At 46.7% G+C, this 18,740-nt stretch overlaps 1 long non-coding RNA gene across 2 annotated transcripts; it reads right to left on the bottom strand.

The window, feature by feature from the left end:
- Positions 1-5,855: 5,855 nt before the first annotated feature.
- Positions 5,856-18,141, bottom strand: LOC309360392. Of its 2 annotated transcripts, none has more exons than XR_014164093.1 (3): positions 18,111-18,141; positions 8,410-8,499; positions 5,856-6,483 (listed from the first exon to the last, which is right to left on the bottom strand). It is a non-coding gene; the product is annotated as an uncharacterized lncRNA (long non-coding RNA). The 2 variants fall into 2 exon arrangements; XR_014164094.1 differs by having other exon boundaries at positions 5,856-6,576.
- Positions 18,142-18,740: the final 599 nt, after the last annotated feature.

Genomic DNA, 18,740 nt, shown 5'->3' on the forward strand with positions numbered 1-18,740 from the left:
GAAGTTTAAGGGATATTTGAAAAAACATTTTAATATTAAAATCTTAGAATAGCTTTGGAAGTGGATTTAGGCTGTAGGGTTAGAAGTAGAAGATAGTGTATTTTAAAATAGTATTTGTCAGGGGCTCAGGAGCAGAGGCACAGGAGGGGGAGGAAATGGAGAGCGAGGGTGAGGAATCTGAGGGGAGTGTAGGGGGTGACAGTGGTCCGAGGGATTCCTTGAGTCTCTCCAGCGAATCGGAAGACTCACAGAAGGGAGCGCCGATGGCCAGGGCAAGGGGGGTGCCAAGGGGGAGACCCCAGAAGGAAGGGGCCAGCGGGGACTCCCAGAGCAGCAGTTGGAAATCAGGACCAGCTTCCCCACCAGAGCGCAGTGGGGGGGAGGAGTCCCAGGCATCGGGACCAGTGTTCCCACCACCAGCGAGAGGAGATGAGTCAGGATTGACCACGCCTCCATCGGAGAGCGGGGGAATGGTCGAGAGGAAGGTTGCCGGCTGGGCGCACGCGCCAAGTTCAAATGTACAGGCGAGCGGCACAGCAGGTAGCCCGGATAGGGAACCAGGTCCTAAAGCCCGCTGGAAGGAGGGGCAAGAATCAGGGGGGTCAGCGTCAGAAGAGTCCAGGAAGGATGAAACCCCAGGGGGCAGAAGGACCCAGAGGAGGAAAGAACAACGGAAGAGGTGGAGTAAGGCTAGAGTCTTAAATTGGTGTCTAGGGGGCGGAGACTCAGATGGAGCTTCGCCGGTCTAAGTTCTAGACGTAGAGCTGCACGCTGCGGTTTGGAAATGGAGACTAATCTTCAATAAAGACTTTTGTATGTTATTACTGACTAGCGTTGGTCCTCTGTGAGCTGGGACCTAGAGGCAGCCCTGACAGTATTATTTGTAAGTGATAAAATGTGAAGATTTTTATGGTTAAAGAGACTATTTGTATTCTTCTGGTAACTGTAATATAGTCAGTTTATGTGAGGACTCCTGATAATCGATTGCACTCACACAGGGATTAGTAGAAGTCATTCATTCCTCTCTTAAGCACTTGGCCTCTCCCCAATGAGCAACATTGTCAACTGCTTGGCCCCTCCTTAGCAACAGGCTCTATACTTTCTTCCCATTCCTCCCCCAACCCTGCCTGCTTGGACCAGCCCTGCCAAGAAGTCTCCACAGGGCTCATGACACTTTCCCCTTCAATAAAATAAAACCCAACATTATCTGCCAAAGTAACCCAGATTCTGTCGGGAATTCAAGCCCATATCAGGAGAAACTGGCAACAATCCCAGGCACCCGGCTTGATTCCCGGTTGACCTCCCTGGCTGCATTCCCCAGCAAGCGCAGGCTAGGTCTCGATCGGCGATTCTTCTCAAACATGAGACGAACACACCGCCTCTTTCCTGCCCCCTGGCAGGGGAAAGAGATAGACAGAAACGTATTTACATGCTCTTATTTCTGTCTTTGCAGCATTACAAAAAACATGACTGCTCTCTTCAAACTCCAGCAGTGTAGTGACAAACACTTCCTGTACTTCCTGGACAGGAACAAACGGAAGAGCTCATATTACACTCTGAGCTAATTCTGGTGCTTCACACTGTGAATTGACTGTCCCTCTGTTTCCCACGGGCAGTCCCAACATTCCCATCATGTTTACTTTTCAAGCTAGGACTTTGCAGCAGCATTGCATCCATATCGTAACAGTTTCAGCCCCACGGAAAGCAGAATTCAGCGGTGTGTATAAGTTATTCAAGTTAAACAAATGAGGCTCTTGGTCTGCATATTCTGCCTCTAGTGATCAGGAAGTGGATGGGACAAAACTCCCTTAGCCACCATCCATCTTCTGCAGCCTTTGGCTTCTGAGAGCTCACCAGACAAGGTGTGCACACACGCTCTCAAGAATACCGTACCTTCACGCTGAAGCCTGGAAACTTGATTTGTTGTTGTTTTTTAAACGGTGGGGGAGCTACGATTCTCAAGTAGATTTATTTTTCACCCAGCACCGCTCTGCACTTTTTCTATACAGTGGTACCTCGGGTTACATACGCTTCAGGTTACATACGCTTCAGGTTACAGACTCCACTAACCCAGAAATAGAGACTCGGGTTAAGAACTTTGCTTCAGGATGAGAACAGAAATCGCACGGCAGCAGCAGGAGGCCCATTAGCTAAAGTGGAACCTCAGGTTAAGAACAATTTCAGGTTAAGAACGGACCCCCAGAACAAATTAAGTTCTTAACCCAAGGTACCACTGTAAAGTTATTTTGAATATAAAGAGTCTGGACAATGTATAGTCTTTACAAAGAAGCTATCAATCACCTAGAGGAGTTATTTAGCTTCCCAGCTGTAAGCTACTCTGCTACTTTGCATATCATCAAAATTTATTTTATATACATAACCTGACTAGTAGCAATGGTGCCTAGGAGTTGGAGGGAGTTGATGGGAGTCGGAGCTGAACAACATCTAGAAGACTAGTTTCCACACTCCTCCCGTGCGGGCTCTTAAACTCCTGCTTCTATATTCTCTTGAGAGATAATGACCACTTTCTTTAGTCTCTCTGTCCCAGGTCAAATAAATTCCAGCACTTTGCTGTAGAATACACTTTGTTATCCTTCCGTTTTCTGAAAGTGTCTAATGTTTACCAATGTTATTATTCTGAAATAGGCTCTGCAATGAAGGCATATTGGGGTTTTTTTTGGTGTGTTTCTTTTTTGCAGCAGCTCTGCAGAGATGGAAATCTCATGGATGGATAACAATGAGGGCCTTTTCTTGTTTGGAGATGGCAATTGATGGTCTAGGTAGCTATTTAAGCTGCTGTGATGAATTTGTTCCACCCAGACCTATGTATGCCACTCGAGAAAGCTATTTAAATGGCTTCTCCCCCCCCCCCGTCCTTTCAGACTATTTAGTTTTCCCTCCAACCCATTTTCTCAAGGATTTGCAAGTGCCTGGCATGATGGAAATTTGCTATGACAACCATCACACTCCATTGTGCTTTTATATATAAAACAGCAGCGGTAACGATGAACTCCACTCCATTAGAACTTGGCGGTAGCTCTTCTTTCCCGACACTCTGAGTAGACTGGGCTAGATTTGCAGGTCTAATTGTATTCTCAGAAAGAAGTAAACCTTTAAACGGTTGCAACCTGCTTTCCCCTGCACCACACATGTTGTCTGTCCCAAAGTTCAAATAAAAAGAAAATGAGAACATAGGGTAAAGTATGCCAGGCAGATTCCTACTTGGGAAGACGAGGCCAAATCGAACATTGCACCGCCCCTGATCTGTAGTCACACACAAAGGAGGTGTTCATATATTCTGTCCTGATACATTTCACAGCTCTTTCTCCTTTAGCTTCCCCCATCAGCACAGTGTCAGATTTCAAAGGCTTTATTATCGGGGTGTGATGGCCTGGGATTCAGACTCGGAGGCTGAACCTGAGGAATCCCAGCCTGCACAGGAGTCCCTGCCTCCAGAACCAGCTGAGCCGGGGCTGTGGCCTGAGCCAGAAGGGTCCTCAACTGTGCTGGATCCTCAGGTGCAGGCACCAACTGAGTCTGCTCTGGCTCCTGAGCTGATGGAGGACCCATTGCCTGCAGGTGCTCCACTCTCAGCCCCGTCAGGGGAAGCTGAGGTTGCCTGTGGGTCCGGTAACCCTCCAGCCTCTCCTGAGCTGCAGAGGCTCAGGGCAGAGAGGCGGAGGGAACTAAGTTCCCAAAGGAGGAGTGCTCGCCTCCAGGCCAGGAGAGGCGAGTCACCTGTGGACCGGGGCCGCCCTATGCCTTGGGGCAGATAAAAGCCAGCCAGCCCCAGTCCCAGGTTGTGGGAGCAACATTGTTGGTAGCCTGTTCCTGCCTGCACCCTGTCCTGCTCTTCTGCCGGAGTTCCTGACCTCACCCGACTCCCTGCCTTGGACCCAGCTTCAGCTTTGACGAACAGCCTCCACACCGCACCCTCAACCTCGGACTGGACTCGGACCTCGCCGCACGGTTAACCCTCGGGAACAGCACACGGTGCAAAAACATTTACAGTCCAGAACTCCATGTCTTGCTTAGTCACTAGCAGAATCTGAGAGTGGGCGGTCCTTAAACATTCACCAGCAGAGTAGTCTCTTGGCCCCCATCCGACGCCTCCCCTCTCTGCGCGTAAACCTACTGCGCAGAGAGGGCGTGGGTAAAGGGGGACCTGCCTCTCCCCTGCTTTGCTCAGGCACGGTGTCCTGGCTCTTTCTTGCATTCTCCGAGCCCTGCAGTTCTTTCCCACTAGAGATGGGGCTTCCCTTGCCAGTGTGGTGTAGTGGTTAAGAGCGGTAGTCTCGTAATCTGGGGAACCGGGTTCGTGTCTCCGCTCCTCCCCATGCAGCTGCTGGGTGACCTTGGGCTAGTCACCCTTCTCTGAAGTCTCTCAGCCCCACTCACCTCACAGAGTGTTTGTTGTGGGGGAGGAAGGGAAAGGAGAATGTTAGCCACTTTGAGACTCCTGAAGGGGGGTGAAAGGCGGGATATCAAATCCAAACTCTTCTCTTCTTCTTCCTCCGTGGAGGAAGTGCTGCTTCTCACAATCTTTGGAGGCTCCCTGTAACCCACCTGCCCATCCCCCTCTTGCCTCTGAGCTGATGGCCGTTCCCTGACAAATACTTTATTGAACTGCAGTAACAAAAACCAAACAATATCACAAGCAAAAAAAGAAAAATAACAAATTACACAAAAGAAAAAATAAAACGTAATAGAAAGAACACACAAAAAATACATAAAAACACAGACTTCCCTCCACCCATGTTTGACCTCTTTCCCTTAATCTTCTTTTATTCGTTGTGTTATTAATATTACATTGTTTTTATTCCATTTCCATCTATTTCCTCAATATTTCTACCCTGTAAACTTTATTCATTACATATCGATATATTTGTCCCAGAGCAATGTTTTTTCATATACTCCTTTACACAATCCCATTCTTCAATTCATTTTTGATCTGTTTGTCCTCTTATCGCCACCGTAAGTCTAGCCAAAACTATATATTCACAAAATTTAACCTGCCACTCTCAAATAGTTGTGATTTTCTCTCCCTTCCAATTTTTTTGCTATAAGTATTCTGGCAGCAGCTGTTGCATATAAGAATACTTTCCTCTTGGTCACAGTTCAAAAAGTTTCATATGCCAAGAAGATCAGGAATCAAGAAGATAGAAATTTTACTAAGCAAAGGGAAAAAATTATAATTTATCTGGGAGAACACTGTAAGCAACTAAAAATGGACTGTAACAACACTTGTAACAAGAACTATGGGAAAACAGGGATTTTTAGGAAAATGGAGAATTTTATAAGATGCAGTTGAAAAAAAAGAATGTTTATGGAACCAGTAGAGGGGCAGAGGGAAGTCCAAGAATTCAATGAATCCTCTTCATGTATGATTATGATTTGAATATAAATGTAAAAGGTAAAAACAAATGTTGTTGTTGTTGTTGAGTCGTTTAGTCGTGTCCGCCTCTTCGTGACCCCCTGGACCAGAGCACGCCAGGCACTCCTGTCTTCCACTGCCTCCCGCAGTTTGGTCAAACTCATGCTGGTGCCTTCGAGAACACTGTCCCACCATCTCGTCCTCTGTCGTCCCCTTCTCCTTGTGCCCTCCATCTTTCCCAGCATCAGGGTCTTTTCCAGGGAGTCTTCTCTTCTCATGAAGTGGCCAAAGTATTGGAGCCTCAGCTTCAGGATCTGTCCTTCCAGTGAGCACTCAGGGCCGATTTCCCTCAGAATGGAGAGGTTTGATCTTTTTGCAGTCCTTGGGACTCTCAAGAGTCTCCTCCAGCACCAGAATTCAAAAGTATCCATTCTTTGGCAATCAGCCTTTAAAAGTTTAAAACAACAGCACATACTTACAATCCAGTTCCAAGACATATATCAAGTGGGGAAAAGAAGGCTTGTTGAAATTAGCCTGTGGAATTCCCTGCTACAAGGTTTTCAATTCACTGGCATCCCAACTCCAGGCTATATCACTTTACCTTGATTCAGATTGGGTGATGTTTACGTGATAGCTTGGATGACGCATTGAGAGTGCCTGTGCTTCCTGCTTCTTCCTGAACTCTTTCTCACTTTTTACTTCTTTAGAAAAACTTTCTCTGTATTCGCACCAGAGAAGCTGAATGCGTTCTTCAGTCTCCAGGCATGTGCAGATAAACCTCCCTCACAAACTCTCAGGAAAACCATTCAACTGGCCTTTCAATTGGATTCACGGTGGACCAAGAAGGGTTTTTCTCCTCCTCCCATTAATAGCACCAGAAGTTGTGGTCACTCAATGAAATGGATTAGTAGGAAACTCAGGAAAGGCAAAATAAATATTTCTTCACACACCCTACAATTTTTTGTTTGTTAAGATCAATTATCGCACCATCCCTGCTGATTGTATTTACTTGTAAATTCCTCCCTTCCCTGTTTGTAGGCAAATCCTGCTTTCTTCCCTAAAGGAAAAGACTCCTGTCTTGAGTGCCCCACTGCTTGGTGAAGACGGAACTGAAATGGCATCAAAGAACATTGTTTCAAGTTAAAAGCCTAGGGAGTCTCAAGGGTTGTGGGGCTTCTGAGTACTTTTGCACAACCTAGCCACTAGAGGGAGAAAGAAACACACTGAATTAACTTGAATTACCATGGAAAAAATTAATATGTGTTGCAATGCTTGGCTAGAAAGTGGTACCTCTTATGAATACCAACCCCCTGGTATTCTGCTAGGCTATAGGAAGTTTTAGGACTGCACCGAATATTTTCTAGTTTTGCTTTTCAGGCCAAATATAGAACCTCAATATTTGAATATTGAATTTGACAATTTGAATATTGTCAAAATTCTTCATTGTGAAACTAAATCACCTTTTCACCTGCTCCTCTGTTGTTTCTCTTATTGGCTGCAACTCCTGCACCAGCACAACCCCTCAAGAATTGCACCCCTTTCTCCTTCCTGGATTAGTCACATAGCCCATCCCAGCCAATCAGGGAGCACAGGCTCTTTCTAGACCCCCCACCTGCACAAATTCCTTGCTCTTTCTCCCACCCGCTCAAAGCTGTGCTCTTTCTTGCCCCCGCCTGTCCAATTTTCAAGCCACAGCCAACCTTGCCTGCCACTCAGGGGCGGAGGAAGGGGGCGGTGGGAGCGGTGTGCCCTGGGTGCCATCACTGAGGGGGGTGACATTTGGCACACCACACGCCTGTGACTTCCAAGCCTACCCCAAGCTGTCAGGGAAAGGAGTGGAGCTGCGCTGCCTTGCCGGAGGTCTCCCCCCCTCCTCCTTCGTTTTGACAGCTTGGGGGAGGCTTGGGAGTCACGGGCAGGCAGCACGCCGTTGCCCCCCACTCCTGGGCTGCTTCCTGGGGAGGGAAGCCTCCCCAGAGCAGTCAAAAGGAAGAGGGAATGGAGGAAGGCTGCTGGCAAAGCGGCGTGGCTCCCCCACCCAGGAAGCAGCCTGCCATGGGCGGCTCGCCACACCCCCTATGGGCGGCTCCACCCCCTATGGGTCCTGCCTCCAGGTGCACAGCATGTGCACCGCTCTGGGTGCTGGAGAGGCTAGCTCCACCTCTGCTGCCCCTGCCTTACCTTTGTTAGAATTCCTGCTCCGTGATTGCAGTCATGGGATTGTTGTCTATCACATGATGGTATATGTTTTGACTCCACAGTGTGGGAAGTGACGGAGACAGGATATTTGTGTTACTGTGTTCCGTGAAGTGGGACTATTGTCCTTTGTTCTTTTTTCTCTTTGCTGTCTGATGCTAGAAAAAGAGGGAGCCATGTTGCAGTGCTCTGTGTGTGTTGATATGTAAATAAAGTAGATTAGCCAAAGTGCTGAGTTGCTGAGGTCTGTCACGCAAGCTGCGAAGACTCTGCGGATCCCTAAGTGTGCCGATGTCTGTTGTCATCAGTCGCTGTGATGTTCGGGCATAAGAAAGCTTTTGAAGCTCCCAAACAATTGACCATGAGGGAGGGAACATGCCAGTCGGGCATGTGTCTTTGCCAGGGTCCTACTCGAGTGTAGGACGAGCTCCTGACAACCTTTGCTGTCTGTCTGTCCTCTGCTGCCTCGGTGGTGGTTGGTTTCAGCAGTAGTTCTCCTCATAGCCTTCTCAAGGCCTATTCCTCTTCGCTGGCAGAAGCGGTGTGTCTACCTCCAGATATGCTGCGCCCACTTCCAGCTGTGCGGGGGTGGCCATGGCGAATGCCATCCCGGCCACCCAGGAGGATGCAGCGAAGGTGAGGTGGTGGAACTGGAACATCCCAGAATTCAAACAGAAGAAGGCGGCTTCTGTGAATCAGTGATGTGCCGCTCAAATCGGGACAGGTGAGTGATATGGGGTATTTGAACAAATGTACCAATGCGAGTATTTTTCCACAGCAAAGGTGGGGTAAGCTAAGTTTTTGCAACTGAATCTCAGGCTTTCAGAGAGTTTACTTACGTTAATGAAGTAGCCCACACTGCTCTGAGCCACAAGTTTGTTTTGCAAGCACGCAGAGATCTCCCTAGGCATTCACCAACATGCAGCAAGCTGGAAGAAGAGGGAGACAGAGATCTTTTGATTTTTAAGCTGAAAAAAATGGTTTTGGACAAAGATACGTTCTTGAGCCTTTTACTGGGATCAGTAGATGTAAGAATAGAAAGGTGCAGCTGAGACGAGGCATCGTTTATTGTTTTTGTAATGTTTAAACCAAGTTTAGGTATGGGGGTGGCGCTGTGGGTTAAACCACAGAGTCTAGGACTTGCTGGTCAGAAGGTCGGCGGTTTGAATCCCCGTGACGAGGTGAGCTTCCGTTGCTCGGTCCCTGCTCCTGCCAACCTAGCAGTTTGAAAGCACATCAAAGTGCATGTAGATAAATAGGTACCGCTCTAGCGGGAAGGTAAACGCCGTTTCTGTGCGCTGCTCTGGTTCGCCATAAGTGGCTTAGTCATGCTGACCACATGACCGGGAAGCTGTACGCCGGCTCCCTCGGCCAATAAAGCGAGATGAGCGCCGCAACCCCAAAGTCAGCCATGACTGGACCTAATGGTCAGGGGTCCCTTTACCTTTACCTTTAAACCATGTTTGTGCAAGTAAAGCTTTAAATTTTATTGTTTTGTGATGAGAATTTGTTTTCTACATGAGAGGCCGGATCCGGGAGAGAACTTCCATTGGCAACATTAATGATTTACACGCAGATGAAGGTGATGGACTACATGGAACTGGCTGAGATGACTGGCAGAATCCGAGACCAAGGAGAAGAGTCGGTGGAAGAAGAGTGGAAGAAATTTAAAGTTTATTTACAGAAATATTGTAAAATTAAGGAATGTTAGAAAGATGTTGGAATAAACTATGTGGTTTTAGCAGAAAAGATATAAAGGATTAAGATGAATAGATGAAAGAAGAGAAATTAAATTACAGTATATTAAGTTTATGATTAATATAAAAATAAAGCTGGAAAGGATTTGCTGAAATATTTAACTGAACTAGAATACAAAAATGGGAGGTGTGAGGAGGTCAAGGAAGTAAGTGAATGAAAGTAAGTAAAGGGTTTTTATGTACTGTTTTCTTTTATGTATTGTTTTTTATTGTATTGTCTGTTTTTTACTTATATTTTTTCTTCATTTGTTTTTTCTTTTTCTCTGTAACCTTTTTTTTTAAAAAAAAATCTTAATAAAAATTTATTTTTTTAAAAAAAGAGATTTACACAGAGCGGGTAAGGCAACGAGGTTTATTTTATAAAGCCCCAGTGTTTGGGCTAATTTCTCAATCCAAGTCTTGCTTCTTGAACCAGGAGGACTAAGCGGCTACCAGATCTCTTGCCCTGCTTGTCGGCACGCAGACGTCCACCTGCTCAGTGCTGGCTTGGCTTTGCATCAGTCTGCCTTTCTTTCTGGTGACAGCTCCCCTTCCGCTTGTTTGAAATGGGAGGCAGCCCTGTCTCTAGCCTGCTAGCCTTGACACAGAAATCCCTCTCCTTGCTCCCGTTGGCTCAGCTGTCCTTTGTCAGCTGTGTCATCCTTTCATATCTTCAACAGCAACAAGAGCATTTTGCGGTTTTCACGTTTGCCGTCTTGATCAGTTGGAACCGGAAAGGCGTTGAACACCCATTTGGGACAGAGGGGGGACAAATAAAACATCTATTTCCAGCCATAAAACAATAGCCTTACAAACAGATATTTAAAGAGTAGCAGGATAATGACTGAATCTCCCTTGTCACAGTAATGCACTTTAAATTGCTGCCTAAAACCGCCACAGCCTTTATTATCAAACTTCCTGTTGAAATCGCTTCCTTTCCTGGGTGTGTGTTTGTGTGTGGCTGAAAAGGAATTGTGGGAAGGTGAGCAGTTTTACCCTGCAGTGGCAGTTCTGGGGTGTAGCGTGTGCCAGGAACACAGAACAGGGCTGGTCTTGGAGTGGGGCTGGTAGTGTTACCCCAGAAGGCAGGCAGATCTTCTTTTAAAAAATCATATTTATTTGTGTCAGGGAACTGCCATCGGAGCCAGAGGCAGAGGGAAGGCTCCAGAGGGATGCCGGAGAGGGTCCCAGTAGGGAGAGAGGCAGCCCATCTGCTGGGGAAGGAAATCAGCGTAACACCAGTGGAGAAGGGGGGCAGATGGGGGAATCAGAGAGGAGGCTCCAGGACTCTTCACCGGAGACCAGAGGAGAGAGCATGGGTGCTCCGCTGCCCACACCCTCCCTGCGCAGAAGAATTCTGCGCAGGGAGAGTAGGAGGAGACTTGGCGTCAAAGAACTTCTTTGCTGGAAGAAGCTCAAGAAACGCCCACTGACGGATTCTGCCAGTGACTGAGACAGCCACGAAGTGAAGGGCTGTCCAGACAGAAAGGGTTCAACCAGGTAACCTGGCCAGGAGTGGTGGCAACTTACGCACGAGCAATCCCTATAACCATTACAATTTGGTTTTACAAATATGAATTTATAACATTCCAAAGACATATCCCTATACAGAGATTAGTGGGACACGGGCGGCACTGTGGGTTAAACCACAGAGCCTAGGGCTTGCCGATCAGAAGGTTGGCGGTTCAAATCCCCACGACGGGGTGAGCTCCCGTTTCTCAGTCCCTGCTCCTGCCAACCTAGCAGTTCGAAAGCACGTCAAAGTGCAAGTAGATAAATAGGTACTGCTCCGACGGGAAGGTAAATGGCATTTCTGTGCACTGCTCTGGTTTGCCATAAAGGGCTTAGTCATGCTGGCCACATGACCGGGAAGCTGTACGCCGGCTCCCTCGGCCAATAAAGCGAGATGAGTGCCGCAACCCCAGAGTCGGCCATAACTGGACCTAATGGTCAGGGGTCCCTTTACCTTTATACAGAGATTACTCTGAATCTCGAGACTTCCACCCACCCCTTCCATGGGTCCTATTGTCAACATGTACAACTGCATATTATTCCATATTCTATATTTTGTATCCATCCATATTGTACACAGTATTTATTACATTACAAGTGGGTTTCAAATCCTGCTAGTGTTTCCATCCGCTTGCAGTGGTCTCCTAGATAAGTTACAAATTTTCCCCATTCTTTTAAAAAGTTTTTGTCCTCTTGGTTCCTGAGTTTTCCAGTCAGCTTTGCTATTTCAGCGTAGTCTGTCAGCTTAGTTTGCCCTTCCCCTCTGGTAGGGACGTTTTCTTCTTTCCATCTCTGGGCTAGTAGCATCTGAGCAGCTGTTGTCTTGTACATAAAAAGTCTATTTTGCTCCTTAGCGATTCCGGTACCTATAATTCCTAATAAAAATGTTTCTGGTTTTTTTTAACAAAGGTTATTTTAAACATCCCCCCCCCATTCATTATATATAATCTCCCAGAAAGCTTTTATTACCTTACACGTCCACCACATGTGATAAAAGGTACCTTCTTTTTCTTTACATTTCCATCAGGTATTTGTACTTGTTCCATAGAATGCAAATATCTGCTTGAAATGTAAAGTGAAAAAAAAGCACTATGATGCCACTTTAAACAGTCGTGACTTTCCCACAGGATTCTGGGAACTGTAGTTTGCTAAGGATGCTGAAAGATGCTAAAGGTAAGGTAAAGGGACCCCGACCATTAGGTCCAGTCGTGGCCAACTCTGGGGTTGCTGTTCTCACCTCGCTTTATTGGCCGAGGGAGCCGGCGTACAGCTTCCGGGTCATGTGACCAGCATGACTAAGACGCTTCTGGTGAACCAGAGCAGCGCCCAGAAACGCTGTTTACCTTCCCGCCGGAGCGGTACCTATTTATCTACTTGCACTTTGATATGCTTTTGAACTGCTAGGTTGGCAGGAGCAGGGACCGAGGAACTCACCCCGTCGCGGGGATTCGAACCGCTGACCTTCTCATTGGCAAGTCCTAGGCTCTGTGGTTTGACCCACAGCGCCACCTGCATCCCCCGAAAGATGTTAGGAGGCCCTCATTTCCCTCCTAGAGCTACAATTTCCAGCGGTCCTGGGGAAGAAGGCTGCCCAGCCGTTCTTGGGAATTGTAGTTCTGTGGGGGAATGAAGATCTCCTAGCAGCTCTCAGTACTTTTAGAAAACTAGAAGGTATCACAGAGGCTACCCTTGGTGTGTGTGGTGTGTGTTAAGAAGAGAGAAGAGTTTGGATTTGATATCCCGCTTTATCACTACCCGAAGGAGTCTCAAAGCGGCTAACATTCTCCTTTCCCTTCCTCCCCCACAACAAACACTCTGTGAGGTGAGTGGGGCTGAGAGACTTCAAAGAAGTGTGACTGGCCCAAGGTCACCCAGCACTTGCATGTGGAGGAGCAGGGAAGCGAACCCGGTTCACCAGATTACGAGTCTACCTCTCTTAAGCACTACACCACACTGGCTCTCAGTGAATATGAGCTGAATATGCAGGAAAATACCACTGCCCAAGCTATTTGATACCTACACTACAGAATGAATGGACGACATTCTTTTCATTCTCCTTCAGATCTGCCCCTGGGATCCTGCACGCCATTATTTTGTCAGCTGGAATCCTATCTTGGCGTCCTCCACCAGCCTACAGGAATTAAACTCCTGACCATTTTTACAATCTACCTTAGAGATGTGTTACCTCGAATAGCTTAATCCTTTTGTCTCTCTAGGCGAGCTGAATCATCCCGGAGAGTTCTCTTAGGAACTAATCTTTGTAGCGTTGCGCTCCGGCTTTCGACTAGGACTCGAGGCTAGCCGAGTCTGCCAGCCGAGCCTCTTTTCAGACATTTTGTCTGGAGGCTTCCAGGCAGAAAGACGATTTTTGGGGAAAGCAGCATTGCGTGATATCTTCCTAAGCCTGACTTTAAATCGACCTTGAAAGCTGCACATAAATAGAACTTTTGCATAACAGGGGAGGAAGCAGGGGCTCTGCTGTTACAGCTGACTAAATTCAGCTCAGTTCGTTAAAGTTTCCCCTTCTAAAAAAAACAACATCTGGAATTTTAAGCTACCATTGGTCTATAGAGGCGATTTCGAGGTGGACCTTTCCTCTGAAGGTTTATTCTTCTCGCTTCCATTCATTGTAGGATCAGGTACCCTTTAGAGGTTTTGAGCAAATAGAGCCCCCACCTTGCTGGCTAGGAAATTCAGGCCTTGAAACCAGGGGCATAGCATGGGGGTGCAGGGTGGCCATGGCCCCAGTCACATTTTTAAAAAAATCTCTCTCTCTCTCTCTCTCTCTCTCTCTCTCTCTCTCTCTCTCTCTCTCTCTCTCATTTTTATTGGTTTTTACAAATACAAGATACAAATAAACAAAGAATAAAAAGTGCCGTATATTTATATGAAGAGATTCTCTGAATCTCAAGACTTCCCCTCATCCCCTCCATGGGGTCTCATTTTGAACATCTACTACTGTATATTCATCCATACTCCAGTTTTTTTTTATATCAGACCATATTATCCATTGTATCCATTGTAATTTATACACTACAAGTGAAATCAAGATCCTACCTTTGTTTCCATCTGCTTACAGTGGTCTCCTAAATAACTTATAATTTCCCCCCCATTTTTTTATAAAGTTTTTGTCCTCTTGGTTCTGAGGTTTCCAGTCAATTTTAGTCCATCAGCTTGGTTTGCCATTCTTCTCTGGTAGGGACTTTGTCTTCTTTCCAACTCTGGGCTAATAGCATCTGGACTGTTGTTCCATGCATAAAAAGTATTTTCTGCTCCTTTGGTATGTCGGTAACTGTAATTCCTAATAAAATGGCTTCTGGTTTCTTAAAAGTTATTTTAAGCATTTTTTTCATTTCATTATATATCCTCTCCCAGAAAGCTTTTATTACTTTACAAGGCCACCACATATGATAAAAGGTACCTTCTTTTTCTTTACATTTCCAGCAGATATTTGTGCTTGTCCTATACATTTTTGCTAATTTAGTAGGGGTCAAATACCATTGATACATCCTTCCTAACTTGCGCTAGCAAGTTCTGTATTCTAGCAGAGTTCCAAACATCCCCCTTTTTAAATTACGCAGCGATCAGCTTGTTGCTGACTCATCTGAGCCTTACTATTAAAGGTTCCTTCCTGGTAAAATCCCTTCTAATCCCTCTGAAAAAGAATAAACACGAGAATCTGATTAACGTTAATATAAAAGTAGTTTAGTCACCAATTCATTCAGGTTCACAGACATATCCCTGAAGGCAGGCTTAGGTTACATAACAACTAGAACTATTCCATGAAGAAGTTAGTCCCAACAAGTGACTGTAACTAAACACACAGCAACATACAAAATGGAGAAGACACACTGATCAGAACATGGAGGCCGTGTGCTCCTCCATGCTAGTACAACAGATCAGACCCTCTTCAAGTCACCATGTAGTGGAAGTCCATCCCAGCTCAGGAGGAAACAGGAAGTCTTCTCCTGAGTGGTACAAAACATCCCCTAACATGTCCACTGTAGGACTGTTGTACTTGACTGCAGTTTTACACCCCACAGATGGCTGGCCAGGCTGCCCCCTGCACAGTTGGGCAGGTGGCTCAGTGTGGCCCCACTTTGCCCTAGTGCAGGCATGTCCAAGAGACTGCAATCTACTCACAGTATAAAAAGACCGGCTGTGATCTCCCCATTGTCATTGGCAGGAGTTGTTGAGTTTTTTTAAGAGTAGGATTGATCAAACTTGTTTAGCTTCTTTCAGGGGAGGGTAGTCCAAAGTTGTTGAGCATTTTTTAGGGGAAGGTAGACCACAGTTGCAATGACAAACCTAGACAGCATCTTAAAAAGCAGAGACATCACCTTGCCAACAAAGGTCCTTATAGTTAAAGCTATGGTTTTTCCAGTAGTGATGTATGGAAGCGAGAGCTGGACCATAAAGATGGCTGATCGCTGAAGAATTGATGCTTTTGAATTATGGTGCTGGAGGAGACTCTTGAGAGTCCCATGGACTGCAAGAAGATCAAACCTATCCATTCTTAAGGAAATCAGCCCTAAGTGCTCACTGGAAGCTCAGATTGTGAAGCTGAGGCTCCAATATTTTGGCCACCTCATGAGAAGAGAAGACTCCCTGGAAAAGACCCTGATATTGGGAAAGATGGAGGGCACAAGGAGAAGAGGACGAGATGGTTGGATAGTGTTCTCGAAGCTACCAGCATGAGTTTGACCAAACTGCGGGAAGCAGTGGAAGACAGGAGTGCCTGGCATGCTCTGGTCCATGGGGTCACAAAGAGTCGGACACGACTAAACAACAACAACAGACCACAGTAGTTGAGCTTTTTTGGGGGAGGGTTGACCTGTTGGACAGGCCTGCCCTAGTGGGAGTGGGGTCATTCTGGTGGTGTCAGTGGCAAGGGCTGGTCAGGCACCCCCTGCCCAGTGTGCTCATGTAACATGTGACAGCGACTGATGCTACGCCACTACTTGAACCATGACCCCCCTTCAATAATCTAATGCTGAGACTTCTCTGATGGGTTGTATCCAAACAAGTTCTACCCCCTGAAATTACTGGACATGGCTCCCTTAGGTTGTGTTAGAGCAGAGATTTGGAACTTGTGGCCCTCCACATGTGCTGGATGACAATTCCCACAATTCCTGGCCATGCTGTGAGCCGTACATCTGCATGGTGCTGACAGAGCTGCCTCCCTGCCTTGGCTACCACCTTGCATTCCCCCTCTGGTAAAGATATGCCCACCCCCTGAACACTTAGCAACAGCAGTGGGCTCTTATGCCCCTGCATTCATTGCTTCATAAATGACTTTAAAGTCAAAAATAGCCTCTGAGCCTGGATCTGGCAGGTCCCCAGCCGTATCTGCTCCCGCTCATAAGGATGCAAGCTATGCTGCCCCGTAGCTTACTCCTTTTCCTGCTTTGTTGGTACGTAGGCTGAGACCCTATCTGCCTGCAGATTGTCTCGCCAGAGTGGTACATGCTCTGGTTATCTCCCACTTGGACTACTGCAATGCGCTCTACGTGGGGCTACCTTTGAAGGTGACCCGGAAACTACAACTAATCCAGAATGCGGCAGCTAGACTGGTGACAGGGAGTGGCCGCCGAGACCATATAACACCGGTCTTGAAAGACCTACATTGGCTCCCAGTACGTTTCCGAGCACAATTCAAAGTGTTGGTGCTGACCTTTAAAGTCCTAAATGGCCTCGGTCCAGTATATCTGAAGGAGCGTCTCCTCCCCCATCATTCTGCCCGGACACTGAGGTCCAGTTCCGAGGGCCTTCTGGCGGTTCCCTCACTGCGAGAAGCCACGTTACAGGGAACCAGGCAGAGGGCCTTCTCGGTAGTGGTGCCCGCCCTGTGGACCGCCCTCCCATCAGATGTCAAAGTGATAAACATCTACCTGACATTCAGAAGACATCTGAAGGCAACCCTGTTCAGGGAAGTTTTTAATATGTGACATTTTAGTGTATCGTTCATCTTTGTTGGAAGCCGCCCAGAGTGGCTGGGGAAACCCAACCAGATGGGCGGGGTACAAATAATAAATTATTATTATTATAGTAACTGTGCGAAAAAGAGAGGGAACTCTGGAGTGCCATTGGCAGCCCTAAGGATCTGTGAGCTCACCCTAAATGGCACGATAATGGTGCTAAATTATGTGTGAATGTGTACAGTTTTCAGGATTTCGGCCACAGCACTAGCAAAACGTTAATTCTCCATTCGGCATTGTTGCCAAAGCGTTCCACTCCCATGAAAGCGCTGGCAGGGATGTGAGCGTCTAAACCCAAAAGCTGCATTTCCTTCCAGGTTATTTGACTAAAAATAGAGGGAGATAAAGAAGCAGCCCTTCCGCCCGGTAACAAAGCAATGCTAACTCCTGCACTTGACTGAGCAAATCCATCGCTTTAGCCAGATAGCCTTGACCTAATATAATGCTGCGGAGCCGACTCCTGAGCATCGCTCGCGCCTGCTCCATTTTCATTCTGCCCTTTAAAAAATGTTTGCATTGCAATACAAAATTGTACAACATGATTCAGCCTGGTTAAGATGAGCAGATAACATTTTCAAAAGCAAAAGCTGCAGCCTCCCACAGAGATTGCATTTGGGGGGACATAACACCTAGGCCTCTAAGCACCAGATAAGGCGACCCAATTTGGCACTGGCTGATTTTGTACCTAAGGTGGCCAGATGCCAAAGAAGACAGAGCTCCTGAACTTTTAATAGCCGTGTGCAGAAGACTGAATTTTCAGCAGGTGTTATATGTGCCCCATTGAGCAATCTAGCTTTCTGCGCTAGCTGCAGCTTCTGGACCAACCTTAAGGGTATTCCAACAAACAGCATGTTATAGCAATCTAATTGTGAAGTTACCAATGCACAGGTCACAGTATCTAGACTTTCTCTGTCCAGGAGTGGATGTAAGCTGGCTTACCTGCCAAAGCTAGCAATAGATGCCACTTGCCACTCAGGTAACATGAGCTTACAGGAACTCCCTAGATCACACACCTATGCTTTCAGACTGACGTCAACCCCATCTACAACAGGTGAATTTCCCAGTTTCTGGTCTCGGGAACCACCCACCCCCAGTGCCTTTTGCTTATCAGGATTCAACTTTAGTATATATTAGCTCCAGACCCTCCAAGTGTCCCTATTTTCCAGGGACAGCCCCAGATTTACAGAGGCTGTTTTGCTTTCTCATTTGATCCTGGAATGTCACGCTTTTCCTTAGGACCTCCCTATTTTCATTGGAGAAATGTTGGAGGGGATGGAGTTATTGTGACCCCCAGGCCAAGGAGATAAGTCAAACTTTGGTTGTCGAATGCCCTGGAACTTGGACGATTTGGTTCCGAATGCCACAATCCCGGAAGTGATTGTTCCGGTTTGTGAACGTTCTTTTGGAACCCGAATGTCTGACAGGGTTCTGTGGCTTCTGATTGGCTGCAGGACCTTCCTGCAGCAAAACAGAAACTGCGATTTGGTTTTCAAACATTTTGGAAGTCGAACGGACTACCGGAACAGATTCCGTTCGACTTCCAAGGTACGACTGTACAATCTTTAGAAGATATATGAAGTAAGCCCTGTAATAGGGAAGTTTTTAATGTTTATTGTTTTATTATGTTTTTATGTGTCTCGAAAGCCAACCAGAGTGGCTGGGGCAACCCAGTCACATGGGCATGGAATAATAATAATAATAATAATAATAATGGAATAGGACATCCCTATTTTCATCAGAGAAATGTTGGCGAATATGTAGCTCTCATCGAACAGCAGGCCAAGAGAGGCTGTGTGGTGAGTTGTGACTGATGCTAGAAGCCGGAGACAGAGATATGTGTTGCTCTGTGCTGGAGCCAAAGCTTCTTCCTTGGAAACCTTATTGGGAAGCAAGGTTTGCTGGAGTGTGGTGCTGCGAGCCCCTCCATCCTATGCTCAAGTTGTA

This window comes from Podarcis melisellensis, assembly GCF_964234715.1.
Source record: "Podarcis melisellensis genome assembly, chromosome: 17".
Classification (NCBI taxonomy): Eukaryota; Metazoa; Chordata; class Lepidosauria; order Squamata; family Lacertidae; genus Podarcis; species Podarcis melisellensis.